Source organism: Drosophila suzukii, chromosome 3, assembly GCF_043229965.1.
Source record: "Drosophila suzukii chromosome 3, CBGP_Dsuzu_IsoJpt1.0, whole genome shotgun sequence".
Lineage (NCBI taxonomy): Eukaryota > Metazoa > Arthropoda > Insecta > Diptera > Drosophilidae > Drosophila > Drosophila suzukii.
Window position 1 is genome coordinate 51,454,755 of NC_092082.1, and position 23,941 is coordinate 51,478,695.

Here is a 23,941-nt window from a genome sequence, read left to right on the forward strand (position 1 = left end):
AATTCCACTGTTGGACCGATTCCACGATTGTGCTAGCATGGTTAGCAAAACCAGCGTGCCATTGGACTACGTTCGTTGCCAACAGGGTGACGAAGATCACCGAGTCCACTGAGGCGGCCAATTGGTCGCACGTTCAATCCGAACATAATCCAGCTGATTTGGCTAGTCGAGGAGTTCCCCTTCAAGAGCTGGTGGATAACCCGCTTTGGTGGCATGGACCCACTTGGCTGCAACGTCCACGCGATCAGTGGCCCAGCCAGGGAACCGACCTGCCGGTGACTGAGATCGAAAAGCGTGCCGTTAAAGTCCATGTGGCGTCTATGCCGTCAGAAGATTTCCTAGATCGCTTTTCCAATTTAGATAGAGCTTTGCGGGTCCTCGCGTATGTCCATCGATTTGTCCAACGATGTCGAAGACAATCACCGCCTTCCGGGGTCCGTCTAGAGGCCCAGGACGTTGCCGCCGCGGAAGAACTCATGACGATTTGCACTCAGCGCAGGTATTTTTCTGAAGAATACCGCTGCTTGAGTCAGAAGCGTCCTGTGCCCGCGGCGAGTTCGATTCTCTCCCTGAACCCCTTTCTAGATAAGAAAGGGGTAATCAGGGCATGCGGCCGCGTAACGGCCTCCGACAGTTTGCGGTATGATGAACGACATCCGATAATCCTGCCGTACGAATGTGCACTCTCGCGGCTTCTGGTCAAATTCACGCATCTCATTACGTTGCATGGTGGCAACCAGTTAGTGGTGCGTCTCACTCGGTCCAGATACTGGGTTCCGAGAATAAAGAACTTGGTGAAGGCAGTGGTTAACTCCTGCAAGGTCTGCGTTATCCACAAAAAGAGATTGCAAGTCCAGATGATGGGAAGTTTTCCGAAAGAGCGAGTGTCCTTTTCCCGCCCGTTCACGTACACAGGGATGGACTACGCCGGCCCGTTTGACATAAAAAATTATACCGGAAGAGCTTGTCTCATTACGAAAGGGTATGTGTTGGTTTTCGTTTGTTTTTCTACAAAGGCCATCCATCTAGAGCCTACATCCGACTTAACGACTGAAAAGTTTCTGGCCGCTTTCGCTCGTTTCGTCTCTAGAAGAGGGTGTCCTCGCCAAGTCCAATCCGACAATGGAAAGACCTTCGTCGGCGCCTCCACCGTGCTTTCCCGAGACTTCCTGCAAGCCGTCAAGGAGTCTGTGACCGATGCCTATAGTCATCAGCAGCTCACCTGGCAATTCATTCCTCCGGGGGCACCCCACATGGGAGGCCTATGGGAAGCTGGTGTCAAGAGCTTCAAGACCTTGTTTTACAAGTCCACCGCTACGCGGAAGTACACCTTTGAAGAGCTGTCCACCCTCCTAGCGAGAATCGAAGCTTGTCTGAATTCCAGACCGCTATCTCCCATGTCCGAGGATCCAACTGATCTCTTAGCGTTGACACCAGGGCACTTTCTTGTTGGTGGACCTCTTCTATCCATAGTGGAACCTGAAGTAAAGGGCGAATCCAAGTCCATTCTGAACCGGTGGCAGCACTTAAAGTCTCTCCATCAACAATTCCGCACTCGATGGAAGGATGAGTACCTTAAGGAGCTCCACAAGCGCAACAAGTGGCAAGTCCCCACAGAAAATCTGCGTGTTGGCGATCTGGTCGTCATTAAGGATGACAATTTGCCCTCAAATGAGTGGCGACTCGGAAGAATAGACTCCGTTTTTCCGGGAGCCGATGGTAATGTCCGCGTAGTCGACATTCGTACGACACGCGGCATTGTCAAACGTCCAGTGACCAAGGTGGTTCTTCTTCCAAGAGAGCCGCCCAAAACTACCTCGTAACGAGCCGCGTTTCTTACACACCCTAGTCCGTAGCCATTTTCCACGTCAGTGTTAATCAGCCGTTTGTTTTTTTCCTTATCCACACTCTAAACAGGAAAATGGCTCCCCGTCCACGTAGCGCTCAGGCTCTGGATAGCAGACGTACTCGAGGTACTCAGTCCTACCGATGCCGAGTCTGCCGCGGAATCCATCCTCTTCGGAAGTGTCAGAGGTTCCTAAAGCTGAGCGCAGAGAAGCGGCTGCGGGCAGTGCTTATTAACAAGTACTGCGCGAACTGTCTCGCACACGAGCACTCCACCGGGAGCTGTCGTAGCGGTGACCGGTGTAGAACGTGCAACCGGGATCATCACACGCTGCTGCACATGCATGACCTTGGTTCCCGGAAAAAGTCCGGCTCCAAGCAAAAGTCCCGCTCCAAGCAAAAGTCCCGCTCCAAGCCACAGCCCGCTTCTCCGCAGCGTTCGCGCCGGCAAGATCCGCCAACTCGCCAAACGCCTGCTCCTCCATCGCGCTCAGCATCCTCGACACCAGCTCCGTCGCTCGCCGCACTTCTCCAGCGGCATAGCGTTAATGTCCTCCCGACTGCTGTGGTGATCGTCGAGACCGGAGAGAAGAAGTTCGACACCGCCGCACTCATCGATCCGTGCACCCCGACAAGCTCCATTGATGCATCCCTGGCCGCCGCGTTGCGTTTGCCGACAACGAACGTGGGCGACGAGAGCATATGCACGGCGACGATTCGCTCGAAGGTCGACGAGGCCATCAAGCTGGAGGTGGTCCTCAAGATCGAGCCTAACGTGCGCATCCGCACTCCCATCCGTGCGCTCAGTGAGAGCGTCGTCCAAAAATTTAAGGAGCTACCGCTCGCGGATGAGGTTTTCCACCGGCCAGCCACGATCTCATTGATCCTGGGCGCCGACGTCTACCCGAAGGTGATAAAGCCGGGCTTTCACATGGTCGACGAGGGACTGCCGGTAGCCCAGAAGACGGTGTTCGGGTGGATCGTCTCCGGCGCCTGTACGCAGGCCTGAGGCGTAGGCGGCTGGCCGAAGTTCCGTCCCCGTTATTATTTTTGCAACGCTAGCGATTGCAAGGGGGGCGGAATGTTCAGGCCCACTGTCCGGCGAATCTGGACTGGCCCCGCTATCCAGCTGCACCAGCTGCACCGCTCTACCGCTCTACCGCTCTCCCGCTCTCCCGCTCTCCCGCGCTCCCGCTCTCCTGCGCTGTTCCTAGCTCCCGCCATGAAGTCTCCGCTGCGCTTTGGAGCGCAGAGCGGAGCTTAGACTAAGTCAGTTCGATTTCTGAAGTTCGAGACAATAAACCGCGGTCGTACCCCCGCCTACTTTGTACCCAGTTTAACTTCTTGTGCACTTTTTTTATTTCCGACTAAGGGGCAAATACGCGTTCGAGTGGTTTCTCCCCTACAGCTTCATCAGCACCAGCAGCAAACCGCACCAGCAGCAAGCCAGCGAAGCCCTTCGAACCAGCCCGCCGACGCCGAACGTTTTCCCGCCGTCGCCTCCCACGCCATCCCACCAGCGCCAGCAAGGTACCCCGCTGCCCCCCGGCGTACAATGGTCATTTTTGATGTTATCAAATCACCTTCTGGAGCCTTTTCCGGTTTCAGTTGTATCCGGATGACTTTGCAACCTCTTCTGGCCGGAACAGTATTGACACTGTATCAATTTTACTGCTAGATGACGGAAGAACAGAGTTGGGCTGAAATACATTTCTGGGATGCAGAGCAAGTGTTTGGACTGTGTCTTCTTCGATTCGAGCCTAGTTTCCAGAAAAAGTTATATTGGATTAAATTTGGATGGGTTCTCCACAAGAGAAGTTTTTTGCTGTTTGGCGATAGCTTCTCGATGTACCGCCGTTGTGCATTTTCTTCGGCTCGTTTTATGACCTTGGTTTGATTTGGGGAAGCTGCTTTCAGGAGTACTTTTGAGTGCGGGGATCTGCTGGCTTGCCAAGCTCGTCGCAGGCATCCCTTATCAGAAACGAGCTGTTCGATTTGCTGGTTGGTTTTGTGCTGGTAGGCCTGCACCTCCGTTCCTTCTGGTGTTGAGATTTTGGGCGCGGTGTCGAGTATTGATTGCAGGTCGTCCTCGAAACAGTCGATGTCAGCCTCCGTGTTAAGGTGTGTCGTAAGTTCAATGTAGGGACTTACATACTTTTTGTATTTGTGCCAGTTGGATCTGTGCGAGGTTAGCTTGAGAGGGTGCTCGGTTATTTCAGAGTGATCTGGCACTTATGTCTAGCCGAGTTTATATGAGGCATCGAATGCGGAAGGTCGAGGTCTTTCTTTTTCGGCGGCGGAGGTGGACTGACCTCAATTTCTGAAGCGAAAAAGTTGATGATAGAAATTTTACTGTAAAATCACCCTAAAAACAAGGTCAACATTTTCAAAAAATAGGCATGTGATAGTCTTACATTTAATAGATTTTTTCTAAACCTAGGGAGAATTTTCCTAAATCTAGGGCGATTTTTCTGTTTTCAAAGTTGAATACCCTTTACATATGAAAAAAGTATAACAAATTAAAGGCGATATTTTTTGAAATTATGGTTACTTTTTTATTTTAATGAAAAATTGACTTCAATTTAAGCCAATTTTTCTTCAATGTATGAATGTTTTTTTGCCTTAAAGGTAAAGCTCATTAAAAACAAGGGCAAGTGCCCTAAAGCCTAGTACTCAGATCTGCTAAGAGTTTCACTAGTCGAAAAATCTTATTCTTCTAGTGTGACCGAAGTTTTCAAAGTTCACCAGCAATGCATGTAGCATGGTCTTACTGTCAAGCAGTTGGGTTTGAAATTTAAATTTAAAAAGGAGGAGTCTGCTGGTACACAAAGAAATTAAAATAAAAATAAATGGAATGTTCAACGAATGTTTTTATTTATGTAAATTAGTAGTTTAAAGTTTTCTTCTCGTCCCACGGATGCTTCGCCATCTTTCCCGCTCCACCGCAGTCCAACTCCGAGTCTCAATAGGCATATTGGACCTTGACGAAGTGGGAGCCGGATTGGGAACGGGGTTGATCCGCTGATGCTGCAGGAAGTCGCCCAGAATCCTGGCAGTGGCTGGCTATGGCTACTCCAACTGTTCCTTAGCGGGCGCCCTATTTTCCTTCTCCCTATAGAAGCCAGCGGGTCCTCCAGCTCCGCTGAAGCTGCCAAGCAGCTGGTGGTGGTGTTGTCCGGAGTCCAGATCCTACTTTCTTTGCGAGGACGCGCCCGCCAGGATGTCCATGTAGAGATCGAAGTCCCACTCGGCATGTTCCCTCCCCCTGGGATTCTCTAGTGGATCTTCTCCAACACTTTAACTATTCTGTGAATTTGCCCCTATGGTGGAATTGCTTCCTGTCGGTGAAATCCCGCAATAAAGGGCATAAGCTTGGATTTGGCGTCCTATTTCATCTGATCTGACCTTCCGGATTCGATTTTGGGGTTTTCCTTCCATTTTTAATTTTTAGTTTCCACATCGCCTTTGCACGAACACCGCCAAAGATTACATTTCTTATTCTTTGGCCGCGGCTAACGGCGTTCATCGAAAATTCACTCGCGAAATCAGGTATTTTTTAAGGTATTTCCTTAGCTCATCTGAGTACCACGCTGAAAAACAGACCCGACGAAAAGCGTTAGCCGCGTTTTTGCCTCTCGCTCACTCCTATGGTTAGCTCGCGGTTTTCGTCGATCTGAGTACTTGGCTTAAAGATGAAAACAAATTTTTATAAAAATTCGTGTTTGGACATGTTTTCTGCTTCTCGGCAATCATTTTCTGCGGTACTTTACCCCTGGATTTTTTTAAAGATTATTTTACTTGTCCTTTCTTAACTATAATTTGAGAGGTTGAGAAGGCAAGGTTATTACTCGGCCGTTCAACGCATATTGGTAAACTGCTAATTGGAATCATAAGAACTGAAAGTAGTTACTAAACAGAATCAGGGAAATAAACATAAAAATCAAACTACTTACTTTTTGACAAAAATCTTCATGGTCCCTGCGAGAATCGAACTCACGACCGCTGGGTCCGCAGTCGAGAACTCTACCGCTGCACCACTGACGAATCGCGCTAGGCGTCGTGCAAAAACGGTTCATATCTCAATGTGTTTCGGTCTAAGAAATATTCTCACTAATGACCACCCAGCTAGACTAAAAACATTAAAAATCTGATCTTTCAATGTAAAATTTTTTTGAATATTTTTTATTAACGTGTTGTAATATTTTTTTTGCTTTTGAACACAAAGTTGTTTAAAAACTTGCACTAAAAAGAAAAATAAATGTTGACTCGTCGTGGGATCGAACTTACGCCAATTACATGATTTTGAAAGTTCAACGCATTAGAACGATAAACCACCGCTCTTGTAATTTCAAGGTCAATTTTCTAGTTTCAAAGGCGAATTTATAAGACTTTTTGTTCAACGAAATATGGTGATTTTTCCCGGAAAAACTCGCCTTAAATAATACGAAAAATTTGGTATCTTAGAAAAATTAACCCTAAAAAATATTTTTATCGCGATTTTTCTTAATTTTAGGGCGATTTTTTTAAGCCGATTTTTCTAGTATTTAGAAACATAATTTTATGACTGAAGCGGGAAGCACACGCGAAGGAACCCCGAAGTAAGTAGTAAAATCAAGAGTGTAGTCTGAGTGCCAGTTATAACAGGTCCATAAGAAAGGAAGGGCAACTAATAAGCGGAAGGGCATACTAGTGAAAGAAAAAAAACGCACGTGTCTAAGTAACAGGGAATAGGGAGCCTTGAGCAGAGTTTCGTGACAGCTAGATTGCCGTGTTGCGCCTCCGAGCAGCTTTGACTGCCCACGAGAAAACGCGGGAGAAAGGTCAGTTCCGTTCCCTCTTTCAGGTCTTTGTGAGTTCCTGTGCGGTGCCTCGTGTTAGTTGGGTTGCGCAACGCGGCAGCCTGTCTGCCCACGAGAAAATGCGGAAAAAGGAACCACCTATTGCAACTCTATTCCGTAGGCTTTAGAGCACCCACGCCAACTGGGTTTAGGCCACGCCCAAAAATCCAGGCGCCAGCTCCCAGTCCGCGCTTTCGTTCCTGCAATTCTACAAGTTTAACTGTAGAAGGCCCTTCCCGGACTGAGTCATATCTCAACCCTAGAAAAGGTCCTTACAGGTCAGATGGACAATATGTTGGGGTGCCGGAGGAAACGTAGTCCAGTTTAATGACTGCGCTGTATATCCCCAGTGCGTGTATTTGGCACCGTAACTGCTGTTATGAATCGATCCCCAAGTAAGTTGTAGAAGTTCATGAATTGTTCTACGGATATTGTAATGCAGGATGGGCGGTAGACAGCGGCAATGATAAGGTTGCCGCTACCTGCATGTACTTTGAAAGAGGATGCTTGCATATAGGTTGCTGCAAAGTGAAAGTGGTGCTTGATTCCATCTCTGATTAAAATGCCACCGCCGTGGGCTTTCCCATTGGGATAATCAGTACCGTAAAATGTGTAACCGTTTACTTTAAAGTTGTATTTGTGTGTGAGGTGCGCTTCCGACAACAACGTGGCATCGATATGATTTTCATAGAGGAATTGGGGAATTTCCAGTTTATGCCGTGAGACGCCGTTAGCGTTCCATATTGAGATTCATAAGCAGGACATCGATTATTTGGACTACTGAGATGCAAGCCACTGAATCAGGGCACTTTTTGTTTTTCTTTTGTCTATTTTGTGCACGTGCCGCCTTCGTTGATCGGATAAGGTGATTTTCCCCACAATTATCGCATTTTCTAAGCTTTAGAGCAGGGTTTATTAAGTGGGCAGGGTTTGGAGTTGCGGTAGTCTCCACAAACTACGCAGACTAAGGGAAGGGTGCAGTACATTCTGGTATGGTCATAATCCTAGCAGTTAGTAGTGCAAGGAACAAGCCCGATAATTTTGAACGGCTCTTGTACAAACGTCGAGAAACGTCATCATAGGTACTGAATTGATTTTCGTGTACGGTCTCATTTTTCGCTGAAGTGAGTTGTACCGACTTTTCCCAGTTTTTCTATAGTAGGTGTATGCCTAAAGAAAGAAAAGGTGACTGAATTTGGTCGCTGAAGCGGAAAACCCTTCTGTGTGAAGCTATTTGACCATTTAGCAACAAAAGTTCAAGAGGAACGAATGGTGCGACCACAAAAGCTATTTGCAAAAAGCTGATGATTTTCCCAAAAAGAAAATAATAATGAATCTTAAATATTAGGAATACTTATTTATTTTTAATATCGCTTATGATTTCGGTCCGTTATAAAAGCAACTTAATTGAAAGCAAAGTGCAAAGTTCATAAAAGACAAGAATGAACGCTGTAATCGATGCCATCGACTATCGATGCCATCGACTATCAAAGTAGTAGCGGGTAACTTAGCTATCGGGAGTGCGAGGGAAATGGAGACATGCAATGCGACTGTTTCCAAGATTACTCAAATAATTTGCTTATATCTTTTCCGATTTAAAAAATTTTTAGCGTTTAGATTGATATTGATAAGAACATTGCCCATTTTAATTTTTATAAAGTATTAAAAAATTTGGGCGCTTGACAGGTTTAGCATTATGGGCGTAGAAGCGGGTGTGACACCCTACTGAATTAAACATGCGCCGCTCAAGAAGCTTTATAATCTTTATGCCGAGTCCCAACTTTCTACAGCTTCCGGGATCTCAGCATTCATACGAACGGACACACAGTCGGATTAGACGGGTAGTGATCATTTTGTTTTGATTATCTATACCCACCTACATTCCAAATATTGTTCAAATCATAATTCAAAACGTTATACGAAAATAAAGTGTCCAATCTTAGAGCAATGGATTTGCTGCTCGCAAATCTTCATCCTCCTCTCACTCCCCTTAGCTGAGTAACGGGAACTTGATAGTCGATGGCATCGACTTTATCGATCTCTCTTGTTTTTTTAAATTTGTGTGCTTTATTTATTTGGATTTTTCCCTATGCAGACTAACAATAACTAAATCGACTTTGATATCAATAATTACCTAATTAGCAGACATTTTGACTTTCACTAGTTTCAAAGAGGGCCCTATTAATTATTGCTGGACTGGAAGATCGTTGCGTCGAAGTCGGGCTCGTTTGGATAAGTAAGCTTTGTGTTGTAGGTTGCGTGTTGCTTATGTATTTAATTTTTTACTAGTGGGATGCCAAGATCCCTGTGAATGTTTTAGTTCCATACATACCAAGGTGACCAATTTAATATTGTTGCTGTTCGCATTACACCAGGGATAGGATCGATAAGTCCAGGTTGGCTTTAGAGTTGAAGTTTCATGCATTCAATATGTTTCCACCAGGCTAGTCGTCTGTCAAGGTGGATACCAATTGACGTCAAATCGTTTGGTTGGTGGATCCAAGTACTATTTAATGTCAGCGGAAGGCACGCTTGTCCATTGAGGGTAAATGTTATATGTCTACACTTTTGCTCGTTTATAATAATTTTCCAGTCTGATAGCCACTTCTCAACTATTAGTTGGGTATCTTAAGCGAATTTCAACTTTTATGTATGCGAACGATCGATTAAAGTGGTAAGACTCAAGTAACTTACGAGTGTATACAGGCAGAATCATCTTAATTTTGTACATGAGACCATCAAGCCTGACACGGTCGAATGCTTGTAATACGTCAATCGTAGTTTTGTGATACTATCAAAAAGTTTACAAATGACTTCAATAGTACAGATAGGAAGTTCGATGGTCATTTTTGATGTTATCAAACCACCTTCTGGAGCCTTTTCCGGTTTCAGTTGTATCCGGATGACTTTGCAACCTCTTCTGGCCGGAACAGTATTGACACTGTATCAATTTTACTGCTAGATGACGGAAGAACAGAGTTGGGCTGAAATACATTTCTGGGATGCAGAGCAAGTGTTTGGACTGTGTCTTCTTCGATTCGAGCCTAGTTTCCAGAAAAAGTTATATTGGATTAAATTTGGATGGGTTCTCCACAAGAGAAGTTTTTTGCTGTTTGGCGATAGCTTCTCGATGTACCGCCGTTGTGCATTTTCTTCGGCTCGTTTTATGACCTTGGTTTGATTTGGGGAAGCTGCTTTCAGGAGTTCTTTTGAGTGCGGGGATCTGCTGGCTTGCCAAGCTCGTCGCAGGCATCCCTTATCAGAAACGAGCTGTTCGATTTGCTGGTTGGTTTTGTGCTGGTAGGCCTGCACCTCCGTTCCTTCTGGTGTTGAGATTTTGGGCGCGGTGTCGAGTATTGATTGCAGGTCGTCCTCGAAACAGTCGATGTCAGCCTCCGTGTTAAGGTGTGTCGTAAGTTCAATGTAGGGACTTACATACTTTTTGTATTTGTGCCAGTTGGATCTGTGCGAGGTTAGCTTGAGAGGGTGCTCGGTTATTTCAGAGTGATCTGGCACTTATGTCTAGCCGAGTTTATATGAGGCATCGAATGCGGAAGGTCGAGGTCTTTCTTTTTCGGCGGCGGAGGTGGACTGACCTCAATTTCTGAAGCGAAAAAGTTGATGATAGAAATTTTACTGTAAAATCACCCTAAAAACAAGGTCAACATTTTCAAAAAATAGGCATGTGATAGTCTTACATTTAATAGATTTTTTCTAAACCTAGGGAGAATTTTCCTAAATCTAGGGCGATTTTTCTGTTTTCAAAGTTGAATACCCTTTACATATGAAAAAAGTATAACAAATTAAAGGCGATATTTTTTGAAATTATGGTTACTTTTTTATTTTAATGAAAAATTGACTTCAATTTAAGCCAATTTTTCTTCAATGTATGAATGTTTTTTTGCCTTAAAGGTAAAGCTCATTAAAAACAAGGGCAAGTGCCCTAAAGCCTAGTACTCAGATCTGCTAAGAGTTTCACTAGTCGAAAAATCTTATTCTTCTAGTGTGACCGAAGTTTTCAAAGTTCACCAGCAATGCATGTAGCATGGTCTTACTGTCAAGCAGTTGGGTTTGAAATTTAAATTTAAAAAGGAGGAGTCTGCTGGTACACAAAGAAATTAAAATAAAAATAAATGGAATGTTCAACGAATGTTTTTATTTATGTAAATTAGTAGTTTAAAGTTTTCTTCTCGTCCCACGGATGCTTCGCCATCTTTCCCGCTCCACCGCAGTCCAACTCCGAGTCTCAATAGGCATATTGGACCTTGACGAAGTGGGAGCCGGATTGGGAACGGGGTTGATCCGCTGATGCTGCAGGAAGTCGCCCAGAATCCTGGCAGTGGCTGGCTATGGCTACTCCAACTGTTCCTTAGCGGGCGCCCTATTTTCCTTCTCCCTATAGAAGCCAGCGGGTCCTCCAGCTCCGCTTAAGCTGCCAAGCAGCTGGTGGTGGTGTTGTCCGGAGTCCAGATCCTACTTTCTTTGCGAGGACGCGCCCGCCAGGATGTCCATGTAGAGATCGAAGTCCCACTCGGCATGTTCCCTCCCCCTGGGATTCTCTAGTGGATCTTCTCCAACACTTTAACTATTCTGTGAATTTGCCCCTATGGTGGAATTGCTTCCTGTCGGTGAAATCCCGCAATAAAGGGCATAAGCTTGGATTTGGCGTCCTATTTCATCTGATCTGACCTTCCGGATTCGATTTTGGGGTTTTCCTTCCATTTTTAATTTTTAGTTTCCACATCGCCTTTGCACGAACACCGCCAAAGATTACATTTCTTATTCTTTGGCCGCGGCTAACGGCGTTCATCGAAAATTCACTCGCGAAATCAGGTATTTTTTAAGGTATTTCCTTAGCTCATCTGAGTACCACGCTGAAAAACAGACCCGACGAAAAGCGTTAGCCGCGTGTTTGCCTCTCGCTCACTCCTATGGTTAGCTCGCGGTTTTCGTCGATCTGAGTACTTGGCTTAAAGATGAAAACAAATTTTTATAAAAATTCGTGTTTGGACATGTTTTCTGCTTCTCGGCAATCATTTTCTGCGGTACTTTACCCCTGGATTTTTTTAAAGATTATTTTACTTGTCCTTTCTTAACTATAATTTGAGAGGTTGAGAAGGCAAGGTTATTACTCGGCCGTTCAACGCATATTGGTAAACTGCTAATTGGAATCATAAGAACTGAAAGTAGTTACTAAACAGAATCAGGGAAATAAATATAAAAATCAAACTACTTACTTTTTGACAAAAATCTTCATGGTCCCTGCGAGAATCGAACTCACGACCGCTGGGTCCGCAGTCGAGAACTCTACCGCTGCACCACTGACGAATCGCGCTAGGCGTCGTGCAAAAACGGTTCATATCTCAATGTGTTTCGGTCTAAGAAATATTCTCACTAATGACCACCCAGCTAGACTAAAAACATTAAAAATCTGATCTTTCAATGTAAAATTTTTTTGAATATTTTCAGGTCTTTGTGAGTTCCTGTGCGGTGCCTCGTGTTAGTTGGGTTGCGCAACGCGGCAGCCTGTCTGCCCACGAGAAAATGCGGAAAAAGAAACCACCTATTGCAACTCTATTCCGTAGGCCTTAGAGCACCCACGCCAACTGGGTTTAGGCCACGCCCAAAAATCCAGGCGCCAGCTCCCAGTCCGCGCTTTCGTTCCTGCAATTCTACAAGTTTAACTGTAGAAGGCCCTTCCCGGACTGAGTCATATCTCAACCCTAGAAAAGGTCCTTACAGGTCAGATGGACAATATGTTGGGGTGCCGGGGAAAACGTAGTCCAGTTTAATGACTGCGCTGTATATCCCCAGTGCGTGTATTTGGCACCGTAACTGCTGTTATGAATCGATCCCCAAGTAAGTTGTAGAAGTTCATGAATTGTTCTACGGATATTGTAATGCAGGGTGGGCGGTAGACAGCGGCAATGATAAGGTTGCCGCTACCTGCATGTACTTTGAAAGAGGATGCTTGCATATAGGTTGCTGCAAAGTGAAAGTGGTGCTTGATTCCATCTCTGATTAAAATGCCACCGCCGTGCGCTTTCCCATTGGGATAATCAGTACCGTAAAATGTGTAACCGTTTACTTTAAAGTTGTATTTGTGTGTGAGGTGCGCTTCCGACAACAACGTGGCATCGATATGATTTTCATAGAGGAATTGGGGAATTTCCAGTTTATGCCGTGAGACGCCGTTAGCGTTCCATATTGAGATTCATAAGCAGGACATCGATTATTTGGACTACTGAGATGCAAGCCACTGAATCAGGGCACTTTTTGTTTTTCTTTTGTCTATTTTGTGCACGTGCCGCCTTCGTTGATCGGATAAGGTGATTTTCCCCACAATTATCGCATTTTCTAAGCTTTAGAGCAGGGTTTATTAAGTGGGCAGGGTTTGGAGTTGCGGTAGTCTCCACAAACTACGCATGGTCGTAATCCTAGCAGTTAGTAGTGCAAGGAACAAGCCCGATAATTTTGAACGGCTCTTGTACAGTAAATCTTTTTAATTGGTAAGAATGTATACAATTTTTTTTTGTGCTTCATCCAAGTATTTTGTCACTGCTCGAAAATGCTCTTTAAGTTTCGTTTGAAGCTTGGTTTCATGAATGTTTCTTTTTTTGAACGGATTCACCTGAAAACAAGGAAGAACGCTATAGTCGAGTATCTCGACTATCAGATACCCGTTAGTCAGCTAAGTCAGGGACCAAATGGAAATGGAGGTATGCAAGCAGCAAAGCGAGATTAAAATGGGCCTACTACCCGCGATCTCAATATATGGATTTGAGGGCGGCAGACAGACTTAAGCGTTATGGGCGTTAGAGATCTCAGCGTTCATACGGACAGACGTACATGGCTAAATCTACTCGGCTAGTGATCCTGATCAAGAATATATATATGCTTTATGGGGTCGGAAGCGCTTCCTTCTGCCTGTTACATACTTTCCGACGAATCTAGTATACCCTCTTACTCTACGAGTAACGGGTATAATTACCATGTGGGCAAAGCGAGTGTTCTCAAATTTTTAACAATTTTCAATCCTTTTCTAAACATGTACGTAAACATGCTATTTCTTCATCCACTTACACCGAAGAAAGCTATAGCTCCTCAATAAGTTTTTCTAGATTTAAAAGAAGTCACGATACAACCATAATGTTAAACAGAACGATGAGCTTCAGGACTATTAAAATTAACTTTGAATATTAGCTCGGACTTATCCATTCCTCAAAAAAATGCATTTAAGATTCAAAAACATATTGTGCATAATATTACGAATCTGATTAAAAAAATGTTGCAAGGGTTACGAGACGAACTGAAATCAAGACAAAGCACAGGCAATATACGCAAGAGCTTAGAAAACCTCTTTGAGTTTTATGATAGTCCGTTTTAAAGTATTGACAATAAGTATAAATTAATAAAAAAAACTTAACCAGTTACAGTTATATAAGGACACATACACTTTCACAATTGATGACACAATATCGACAATAAGGCATATCACACCGCTCAATAAGTTCCCGGCCTAACAAGGAAAAACACTTTTTTTTTGAAAATTTTGTTTTATTCATCAATATAGTTTCCATCTACGGCTATACACTCAGTCCAGCGCTTCTCCAACCTTTCTATGCCATTTTTGTAGAAAGATGAACTTTTACCCCCAAAATAGGTCTCAGTATCGACAATCACCTCTTCATTTGATCGATATCTCTTGCCTTGGAGGTGCTTTTTGAGATCTGAAAAAAGCCAGTAGTCACTGGGGGCCATATCTGGAGAATAAGGTGGGTGCGGCAGAAGTTCGAACCTCAATTCACTCAATTTCACCATTGTTGCCATAGACTTGTGGCATGGTGCATTATCCTGGTGAAACAGTGGTTTCTTCTTGGCCATATGTGGACGTTTTTCCTTGATAACGCTAATCGATCCAATCGATCCAGCAGTTTTATATAATATTCGCTGTTTATTGTTTTACCTTTTTCCAGGTAGTCTATAAATAAAATCCCATGTGCATCCCAAAATACAGAAGCCATAACCTTACCCGCCGATATTTGTGTTTTGGGACGCTTTGGACGGCTTTCACCGGCTACCACCCACTCAGAAGACTGACGACTGGATTCTGGAGTACAGTGGTGTATCCAGGTTTCATCCGGCGAAAAAAATCGGTCCTATTGCGCTTCAACATGCTTAAACACGTTTCGGAACCATCGATGCGTTGTTGCTTTTGGTCCGGTGTTAGCAATCGCGGCACCCACTTCGAGCAGAGCTTTCTCATGTCCAAATGTTCATGTAATATCGTAAACACACTGCCTTCCGATATCTTTGAGGCATCAGCTATCTCCTTTAATTTCAATTTGCGGTCGGCCAATACCATTTTTCGGATTTTTGCCACATTTTCTGGCGTAACTGCTGTTTTTGGGCGACCACTGCGTTCAGCGTCTTTGGTGTCCACACGACCACGTTTAAATTCATTGTACCAATCTTTGATGGTTGATTTTCCCGGAGAAGAATCTGGGTAATGTTTATCAAGCCAAGCTTTTGCTTCTACTGTATTTTTTCCTATCAAAAAACAGTGCTTAATCAGGACACGAAACTCCTTTTTTTCCATATTGTAGAAAAACCCAAAGGTTGTATTACTTAAAAATTTGTAACTTAAAAGCACGTGGTCACAGAGTTGTATAATTTTTACACAGAGCTTATGATAATTGACACTTTCGATAAAAAATATCTATATTTGCTTACTACTGCTCCTTATATGTCGGGCCGCGAACTAATTGAGCGATGCGATACAAATACTATGATTTTAGGTTCAAACAAGGAAGAACGCTATAGTCGAGTGCCTTTACTATCAGATACCCGTTACTCAGCTAATGGAACCAAAAGGAAATGGAGATATGCAAGCAGAAAAGCGAGATTAAAATGGGCCCACTACCCGCAATCTCAATATATGGATTTGAGGGCGGCAGACAGACTTAAGCGTTATGGGCGTTACAGATCTCAGCGTTCATACGGACAGACGTACATGGCTAGATCAACTCGTCTAGTGATCCTGATCAAGAATATATATACTTTATGGGGTCGGGAACGCTACCTTCTGCCTGTTACATACTTACCGACGAATCTAGTATACCCTTTTACTCTACGAGTATCGGGTATAAAAAGTCCTATTGTGTAATTTTCCCACTTGAGTTTCATCTAAAGAAATATTTTCAGATGCCAAACGTGTTTTCTTCCTTTTAAAAAAAAAGGATACATTGACTTAAAATCAAACTAAGATTACTATTATTATACCCGCCCTATACACGCCCACTCTAACGCTTATAACGCTTAAATCTGTATACCGCCGGTAGGTGGCGCATTTTAATCTCGCTTTGCTACTTGCATATCTCTATTTAGCTGAGTAACGGGTATCTGATAGTCGAGGTACTCGACTATAGCGTTCTTCCTTGTTTATTTTGCCAATGGTAATTTATGGAAACAAGTTATGCTTGCAAACAGAGGCCAAAATAAAATAGTATTTCCGTTCTTTCTATATGTCGACGATTTTGAGATCAATAATCCATTAGATCCCCATTGCGATCCACTTCTAGTAGTTTATCTTTCATTTCCTACTTCACCCCTAGAATACCATCAAATGTTTTGTGCAGCATTATTTAAATCATCACATATAAAAAGCTTAAAGTGAAGAAAAGACAATGTCTTTAATTGTTGACGGCGAGGAGCATAGAATATATTTTACGTTAGGTCTTGTTGTAGGAGACAACTTAAGCCTCAATAGAATATTGGGTTTTACATCATCATTTGCGTCGAAATATTATTGTAGGTTTTGCAAAATGCCAAAAGAGGAAGCTGAATATTCGCATAAAGAGATCTTTGAAACTCGTAGAAATGCAAATAACTACGCGGCAGATGTGGCGGCACTAAACGTTTTAGAAACTGGTATTAGGTCAGCATGCCTTTTTAACGATCTTAGCCATTTTTCAGCATTGCAAAACTTTTCCGTTCACATTTTGCACGACGTTTTTGAGAGAATTATTAAATATGATGTTTGCCAAATTTTGCTCTTTTATATAAATGTAAAAAACATTAGATCTAGAAATTATAAATCTAAGAAAAATGAATTTTCAGTATGGTGTATCCGAGATAGGACACATTTTTGCACCATTTCAAATTAGACACTTGAGGAAAATGAATATTAGGGCCAGTGCAAGAGAAATTCTAACTTTTATTACTTATTTTCCGTTAATTGCACCAAATTGTTTCGTTTGAATCGTTTCTTTTAAGAATAATTGATTGCATTTTCTTCAAAATAATTAAACATATTAAAAGAAGCTATATAATATCAATATAAAGAAAAGACAGTCTTATTTAAGGACATCTTAAAACCAAAATTTCAAGAAGTGATTATTATTTTTGAATTGTTAGCAAGTCAGAACCCTTGAAGTATCAATGGACCTATCCGTTTGAATCAAAGCACAAAACCTTAAAGTCATACGCAAAGAACATAACTTCAAGAAGAAATATTCTTTGTCATGCTCAGTTATGCTTAATAGTTACAAAATGTTCAAATTGAAGAAGTAGCATTGAGCAAATCAAAATGTAAGGCATCTAGTTCAATTTTAAGGTAAGAACTTTCAAAAGTATTTCAAAATTTTGAAAATGTAGACTGTTATTCCTATGTACGAATTTAAAATTGTATATATAAAAGCGCTGCCAACGATAAGAGCGTACAGTGCGCGGCTAACTTATTGTATTGAATATTTAACAATTTACTCCTGCTCTCTACCCTAACACCAATTTATTGGTCTATTTTCTATTTCAATTACCTATTTCTGATTAGATTTCAATTGCTGAAAAGCAACAGCATGGTCGCGGGAGGGTCTTTGCTCTTTGTTTTTTTCCCCTTCTTAGTGCATTTTTATGCGCCAAAAGAGAGGTATATTTGGGAGAAAAGGACCGAAATCCGAGCACGTTAAATTGGCGGGCTAAAAGTTTACAGCGCTGTACACATTTCTCTTGTCTTTTAAAAGATATGTATGTTTATTTATGTTGTTTGTATGTTTAATCAATGCCTTTGATTGTCAAACAAAATAGCCAGTTCACTCCAACGCCCACAAACCGCCCAAGGAGTTGAGAAAAGCAATGACGTCAGACGTCACTCAGACAATGTACATCATTTTATTTCTGCATGTTTGTATGTAAATAGTTTCAAACTGAATTAAGCAGCGATTAGAACTTTAAAATTGAACATGAAACATTTAAATTGAAGAAAACATTATAGGCTCTAAAATTGTTCATATTAAGCAAACATACATAAATATTAATGTTTTCAGTCTATTTTATGTTTTGCTCGTCGTTTTAGACTCCCCTGTTTTCTACCCTTATACCATGTTATTGGTCTACCTAATTCCGATTAGGTTTATATAAGATTTTAGTGCCTGAAAAACAATGATATGGGCGCGGGAGGGAGGGCTTTTCGCTCTTTGTATTTTCTCTTACCGCAGTGCATTCACATGTGCCAAATGAGACGGAAGATAGGAGTAAAAGGACCGAAAATCCGAGCACGTAAAATTGGCGCGAAAAACTTTACAGCTCTGTAAATCTTTCTGTCTTTTATTAAATACCTATAGACTGTCCCATAAAATATTTGCCACGCCCACTCCAACGCCTACAAATTTCCCAAAGAGTTAGGAAAAGCAATGACGTCAGGGCCAGATAAAGACATATATTTACATATGTATGTTTGCGTGTAAAAAGTTGCAAACTGAATTGCGCGGCGAATATACATAACTCTTTTAAACTTTGTATGTTTTTTTCTCTCTTTCTCGGCGCAAGCTGAAACAAAAAAAATGATAATGTAAAGCGCTGCCAACGCAAAGAGAGAGCAGAGTGCGTGGCTAACATGTTATATTGAATATTTGACAATTTAAACTATTTATCCTTTTTCCATTCTGTCTTTTGGCCCATTTACTTATTGCTATTATTTTGCTGTCTGTTGTTGCTTAACAAACATACATTAATATAAATGTTTTCAGTCTGTTTTATGTCTTGCTTTCTCTTCCTTGGCGCAGGTTAAAAAAGAAGGGGGCCAACAGAATGAGAATGAAAAGCGCTGCCAACGCTGAGAGAGAGCACAGTGCGCGGCTAACTTATTCTATTGAATATTTAGCAATTCAAACTATTTGTTCTTTTCCCCTCTGTCCTCTGGCCAATTTACTTATTGCTATTATTTTTTTGTTTGTTGATGCTTAACAAACATACATTAATATAAATGCGGGACAACAAAATGAGAATGAAAAGCGCTGCCAACGCTAAGAGAGAGCACAGTGCGCGGCTAACTTACTCTATTGAATAATAAACAACTTAATTTTTTTCCCCTTTTTGGCTTTACCCCAAACACCAATCCATTGGTCTACCAGATTTATTTACCTAGTTCCGAGCAGGTTAATGTATTATTTAAATTGCTAAAACAATAGAAAGGGCGCCGAAGGGAAGGGCTTTTTGCTCCTAGCATTTTCTCTCTTAGTGCATTTTTATGCGCCAAAAGAGAAGGGAAATTGGAGTAAAAGGACCGAAAATCCGTGCACGTAAATTGGCAGGCAAAAACTTTACAGCGCTTTAAATCTTCTGTTATGTCTTTAGTCTACGACTAACCATCGTAAGCGAATCCACTGCCCGCGTGCCGAATGCGATTTTTGCGAATTTTTCAAGAGTCTTCCAATTTAAAAGCGATATTCCTAACGTAAGTTAAGTTAATTTTCCTTTGCTAAGAAGTTAGCGTAAATTTGTGTTTTTCCTTTGCTAAAAAGTTAACGTAAATTTGTGTTTTTGCGCGCACGCGAGTTGTTGCTGCTTCTGCCGACGTCGCTTCCGCGATTTGCTGATGACTGGTTGCTCGCACTTTGCTAAATACCCTTTTTAAAGTAGTTTTATAACAAACATTTCTATTTTCATATTGTAAATGTTTTTCTGGTAAGTTTCCGATTTTAAATTTTTTTTCATTTGTTCATTTTAAAGTAGTTTCACTGACAATTATAAATACTTGTATTTTCATATTTAAAATTTTTTCCGATAAAATTTTTGATTTTTAAATTTTTTTCTAATCGCTTCGCCCTTTTTTCTTACTTATAGAAATATAAGAAAATTGCCTTTTTAAAGGCTTTTTTTATATTTATATAAATTTACGTATTTATTATCTAATAGTCCTATAAGTTTTAGTCTTTTTAGAGACTAACACTTATAATTCTATTTATAAATTAAGGTATTTATTTATTCACCTTATTAAGGGTTTTAATATTTTAATAATATTTGTTAGGTATCAATCTTAAAGTAGACATTATAATAATATTTGAAGACTAGGTCTTTTTAAGGACTATTTTTATACCCGTTACTCGTAGAGTAAAAGGGTATACTAGATTCGTCGGAAAGTATGTAACAGGCAGTAGGAAGCGTTTCCGACCCCATAAAGTATATATATTCTTGATCAGGATCACTAGCCGAGTCGATCTAGCCATGTTCGTCTGTCCGTCTGTCCGTCTGTCTGTCCGGATGAACGCTGAGATCTCGGAAACTATGGGAGCTGGGCTATGGAGAGTTGGCGTGCAGATTCCTGAGCTTCTTACGCAGCGCAAGTTTGTTTCAGTAGAGTGCCACGCCCACTCTAACGCCCACAAACCGCCCAAAACTGTGGCTCCTACAGTTTTGATGCTAGAATAAAAATTTTAACTGAAATGTAATGTTCTCATCAATACCTATCGATTGACCCAAAAAAAAGTTTGCAACGCCCACCCTAACGCCCATAAACCGCCCACAAACTTCAAAAATCGAAAATATGAACGTGGATACCTGGAAACTATCAAAGATAGAGAATTGGGATTTCAGATTTAGATTCCGTAGCCTTATACGCAGCGCAAGTTTGTTACGCGAGTATGTCACGCCCTTTCTAACGCCCACAAACCGCGAAAACCTGTGACGCCCACAATTTTTATGCTAGATTTTAACTGATATGTATTGGTCTCGTCAATACCTATCGATTGGTCCAAAACAAAATTTGCCACGCCCTCTCTAACGCCCATAACGCTTAAATCTGTATACCGCCGATAGGTGGCGCATTTTAATCTCGCTTTGCTACTTGCATATCTCTATTTAGCTGAGTAACGGGTATCTGATAGTCGAGGTACTCGACTATAGCGTTCTTCCTTGTTTTGATTATTATTATTTCATATTTTCAATATACGTATTTAATTAATAAAATCCTAATAGGGTTATAAGATTCGTCTTTCAAGGACTTGCACTTATAGTTCTATTAATTTTCCTTTTTTATAAAATTATATTTGTTATTTATATTTTTAAAATATATTTTCCATTAGGGAAATTTAAAAATTTTTATAAAAATGCCTCGTTTAAATAGACCTACTGCATCTCAACGAGCTAGGAATCAATTATTAAGAAATAGGGCAAATAGGGAAAACATTGAGTATGCAGAGATGGAGAGGATAGAAAATGTAAAAGCTCATCGTAGGCGAAGGGAAAATATTTTAGTCAGGGATGCAGAGCAGGGCGTTACTACAGCGTCTCGTAGGTCAAGACGGCTTAACCTTACCGCTCGCGCAGTCGAACAAGCTGCCGATACTCAGCGTCGTTCAGAAAGGCGACAGACTAGCGAGCTTAGAGATATAGAGCAGGATCAAGACACAGCGAACCAAAGGGAGCAGGTGCAAAATACTGCTGACCACTCGGAAAGGCGCTCGAATCCTGTTTTCCGTGCGGATGAGCAAGCAGCCGATACTCGGCGTCGTTCAATTAGGCGCTTGGATCCTACGTATCGTGCAAGTGATCAAGAAGCAAATACCCTGCAACGAGAACAGCTTAGATCAACACAGGATCGCCTGTTGGAAAGAGCGCAGGATAGGGCTAGGAGAGCTACAGCTAGAAGTTTTAGGGATCGCAGGGTCGTCGAGCAGGCGAGGAATACACTGGCTCGACGAAGTGCACGTATAGCTGCTCGACAAACAGCCATCAATGCAATTTAAAATATAAGTCAAAGAGTTAGTCAGTATAGAAGCCTTAGTGGAAACAGGGAAGCAGAAAACCTTCGGAACTCAATCCGAAGTCAGGAGATACGGCTTATTATGTCTCAGGAGCATAGGCTCTGTAGAAGACCTACTGAATTGGAAGTTCTTATAGCCACTTTTAATAGAAAAGTCAAGCTTGGTCCCGATCAGATTTGCCTTTGTTGTAAAGGATTGTGGTTCCCAAAGCAAATAAATAAGCTTTCTAGAGCCTATTTAGAAGAACATTGCGAGTTCAGGGAAGAGATTTACCAAAATGCAAGACAGCTTGCTTTCACTGGTGAATCTTTTAAGTTCTGTGTAACCTGTCACAGCAATATAAAAGCCTGCAGAAAGCCCAAAGGTGCCATTTCCAACGGCCTAGATTTCCCAGAAATTCCTCATTGCTTAAGGGGGCTTACTCCCTTGGAGGAACGACTGATTTCACCTCGCCTTCCATTTATGAAGATTAAGTCGATAGGTCATGAGCGTCAGAGTGCTATAAAAGGAGCTGTTGTAAATGTTCCAATTCCAGTAAGCAATATTGTGACGTCCCTCCCACGAGCTTTTAAGGAAACCGAGGTTATACAGCTCCACCTCAAGCGAAGAATGGAATATGGACATGATTTCATGGCAGAGACCATAAGGCCTTCTAAAATTGCTGACGCTATTAGATACTTAGTAAATACCGAGCTTTACAGAAAGCATAATGTGTCAGTAAACGAGCAGTGGATCTCTGATTTTACATCCGAAACTGTTCCCTTCGTAGCATCTCAAGCTGACAGCATTAGTAGAGGAGCAATTAGCCATCCAGCAGGAGGATGTAAATTCGGAGGCGACTAATTCCGATGAGAATGCGGAAGCCGAAGAGCTAAATACTGGACGACAAGAAACGATGCTTGAGAATAACCAGACACACAATGTAGGAATTCCGAGAATTACAATGGCTCCAGGTGAGGGCCAAAGACCTCTCGACGTGATTCTCGATGCTGACTCTGAAGAATTACCGTTCCCAAGCATATATGTTGGCGTCAAGAGACCATCTTCAGAGAGTTATACAACAGTAGTTAGGTCTGAACTTAGAAGAGGTTGTAGAACTGACAAATTAATCTTCAATTATAAGAAGTTGGAATTGATTAAAATTCGAAACAATATTTCAACTTGCTTACGTAAGCGCAGCACCTCCAGCGCTATAACAGCTGCTAACGTACTTGATGAAGATTTTATGGGCAACTTAATTAGCCATGATGATGGATATCGAATTCTTAAAGATATTCGCACGTCTCCTGCTCACTGGGAAGAAGAAAAGAAGAAAGTCATGGCTATGATTCGCCAGTTTGGTTTGCCAACATTCTTTATAACTCTGTCGGCCGCTGAAACTAGGTGGCCAGAGCTGATAGTACTGCTCAAGCGCAATGTAGATAGGGTTGAAATAAATGAAGAAGAAGCTTTAAATTCACAATTTAGGGAAGAGGCGCGCCTGATTAGGGCAGACCCAGTGACGTGTGCTAGATTTTTGATTATAGATACAGGGAAGTTCTTAAATTAATGAAGAAACCTGGGGGTATCTTTGGAAGTAATTTTGTTACTACGTATTATCGGCGAGTTAAGTTTCAGCAGAGAGGTTGACCTCATATTCACGGTATGTTTTGGCTGAAAGACGCCCCGGAAGTGGACTTCAACAATGAAGAATCTATGTCTAGTGTAATAGCCTTCATTGATCAGTTTGTAACTGTGGATGTTACAAACACAGATTTGGTTCCGTATGTTGAATACCAAAAGCATAAGCACGGGCATTCGTGCCTTAAAAAGGCACGGTAGATTCGGTATTCCATATCCTCCATGCCCCAAACGGAAATATTGAAGCCACTTCCTGAAGACACTCAAAACTTTTCTATTCACCACGAAAACTTAAAAAAAATTTGTAGTTTTTTGCTTCGCGATTTGATTAGCCATCTTAGCATATTTGAAAATTTTCTTTCTCATGATCAGGTGAGCCTCAGTTACGAGGACTACATATATGCTATTAGGTCTAGTTCGAAAAAACCACAGATTTTTCTGACGAGAACATTTGCAGAAATTCAAGTTAATGCTTATAATAAACACATTCGTTCTATGCAAAGGGAAAATATGGATATCAAGTTAATTTTGGACCCTTTTGCTTGCTGTAGCTACCTAATTAATTATATTAACAAATCCCAAAGGGGTATTTCGAAG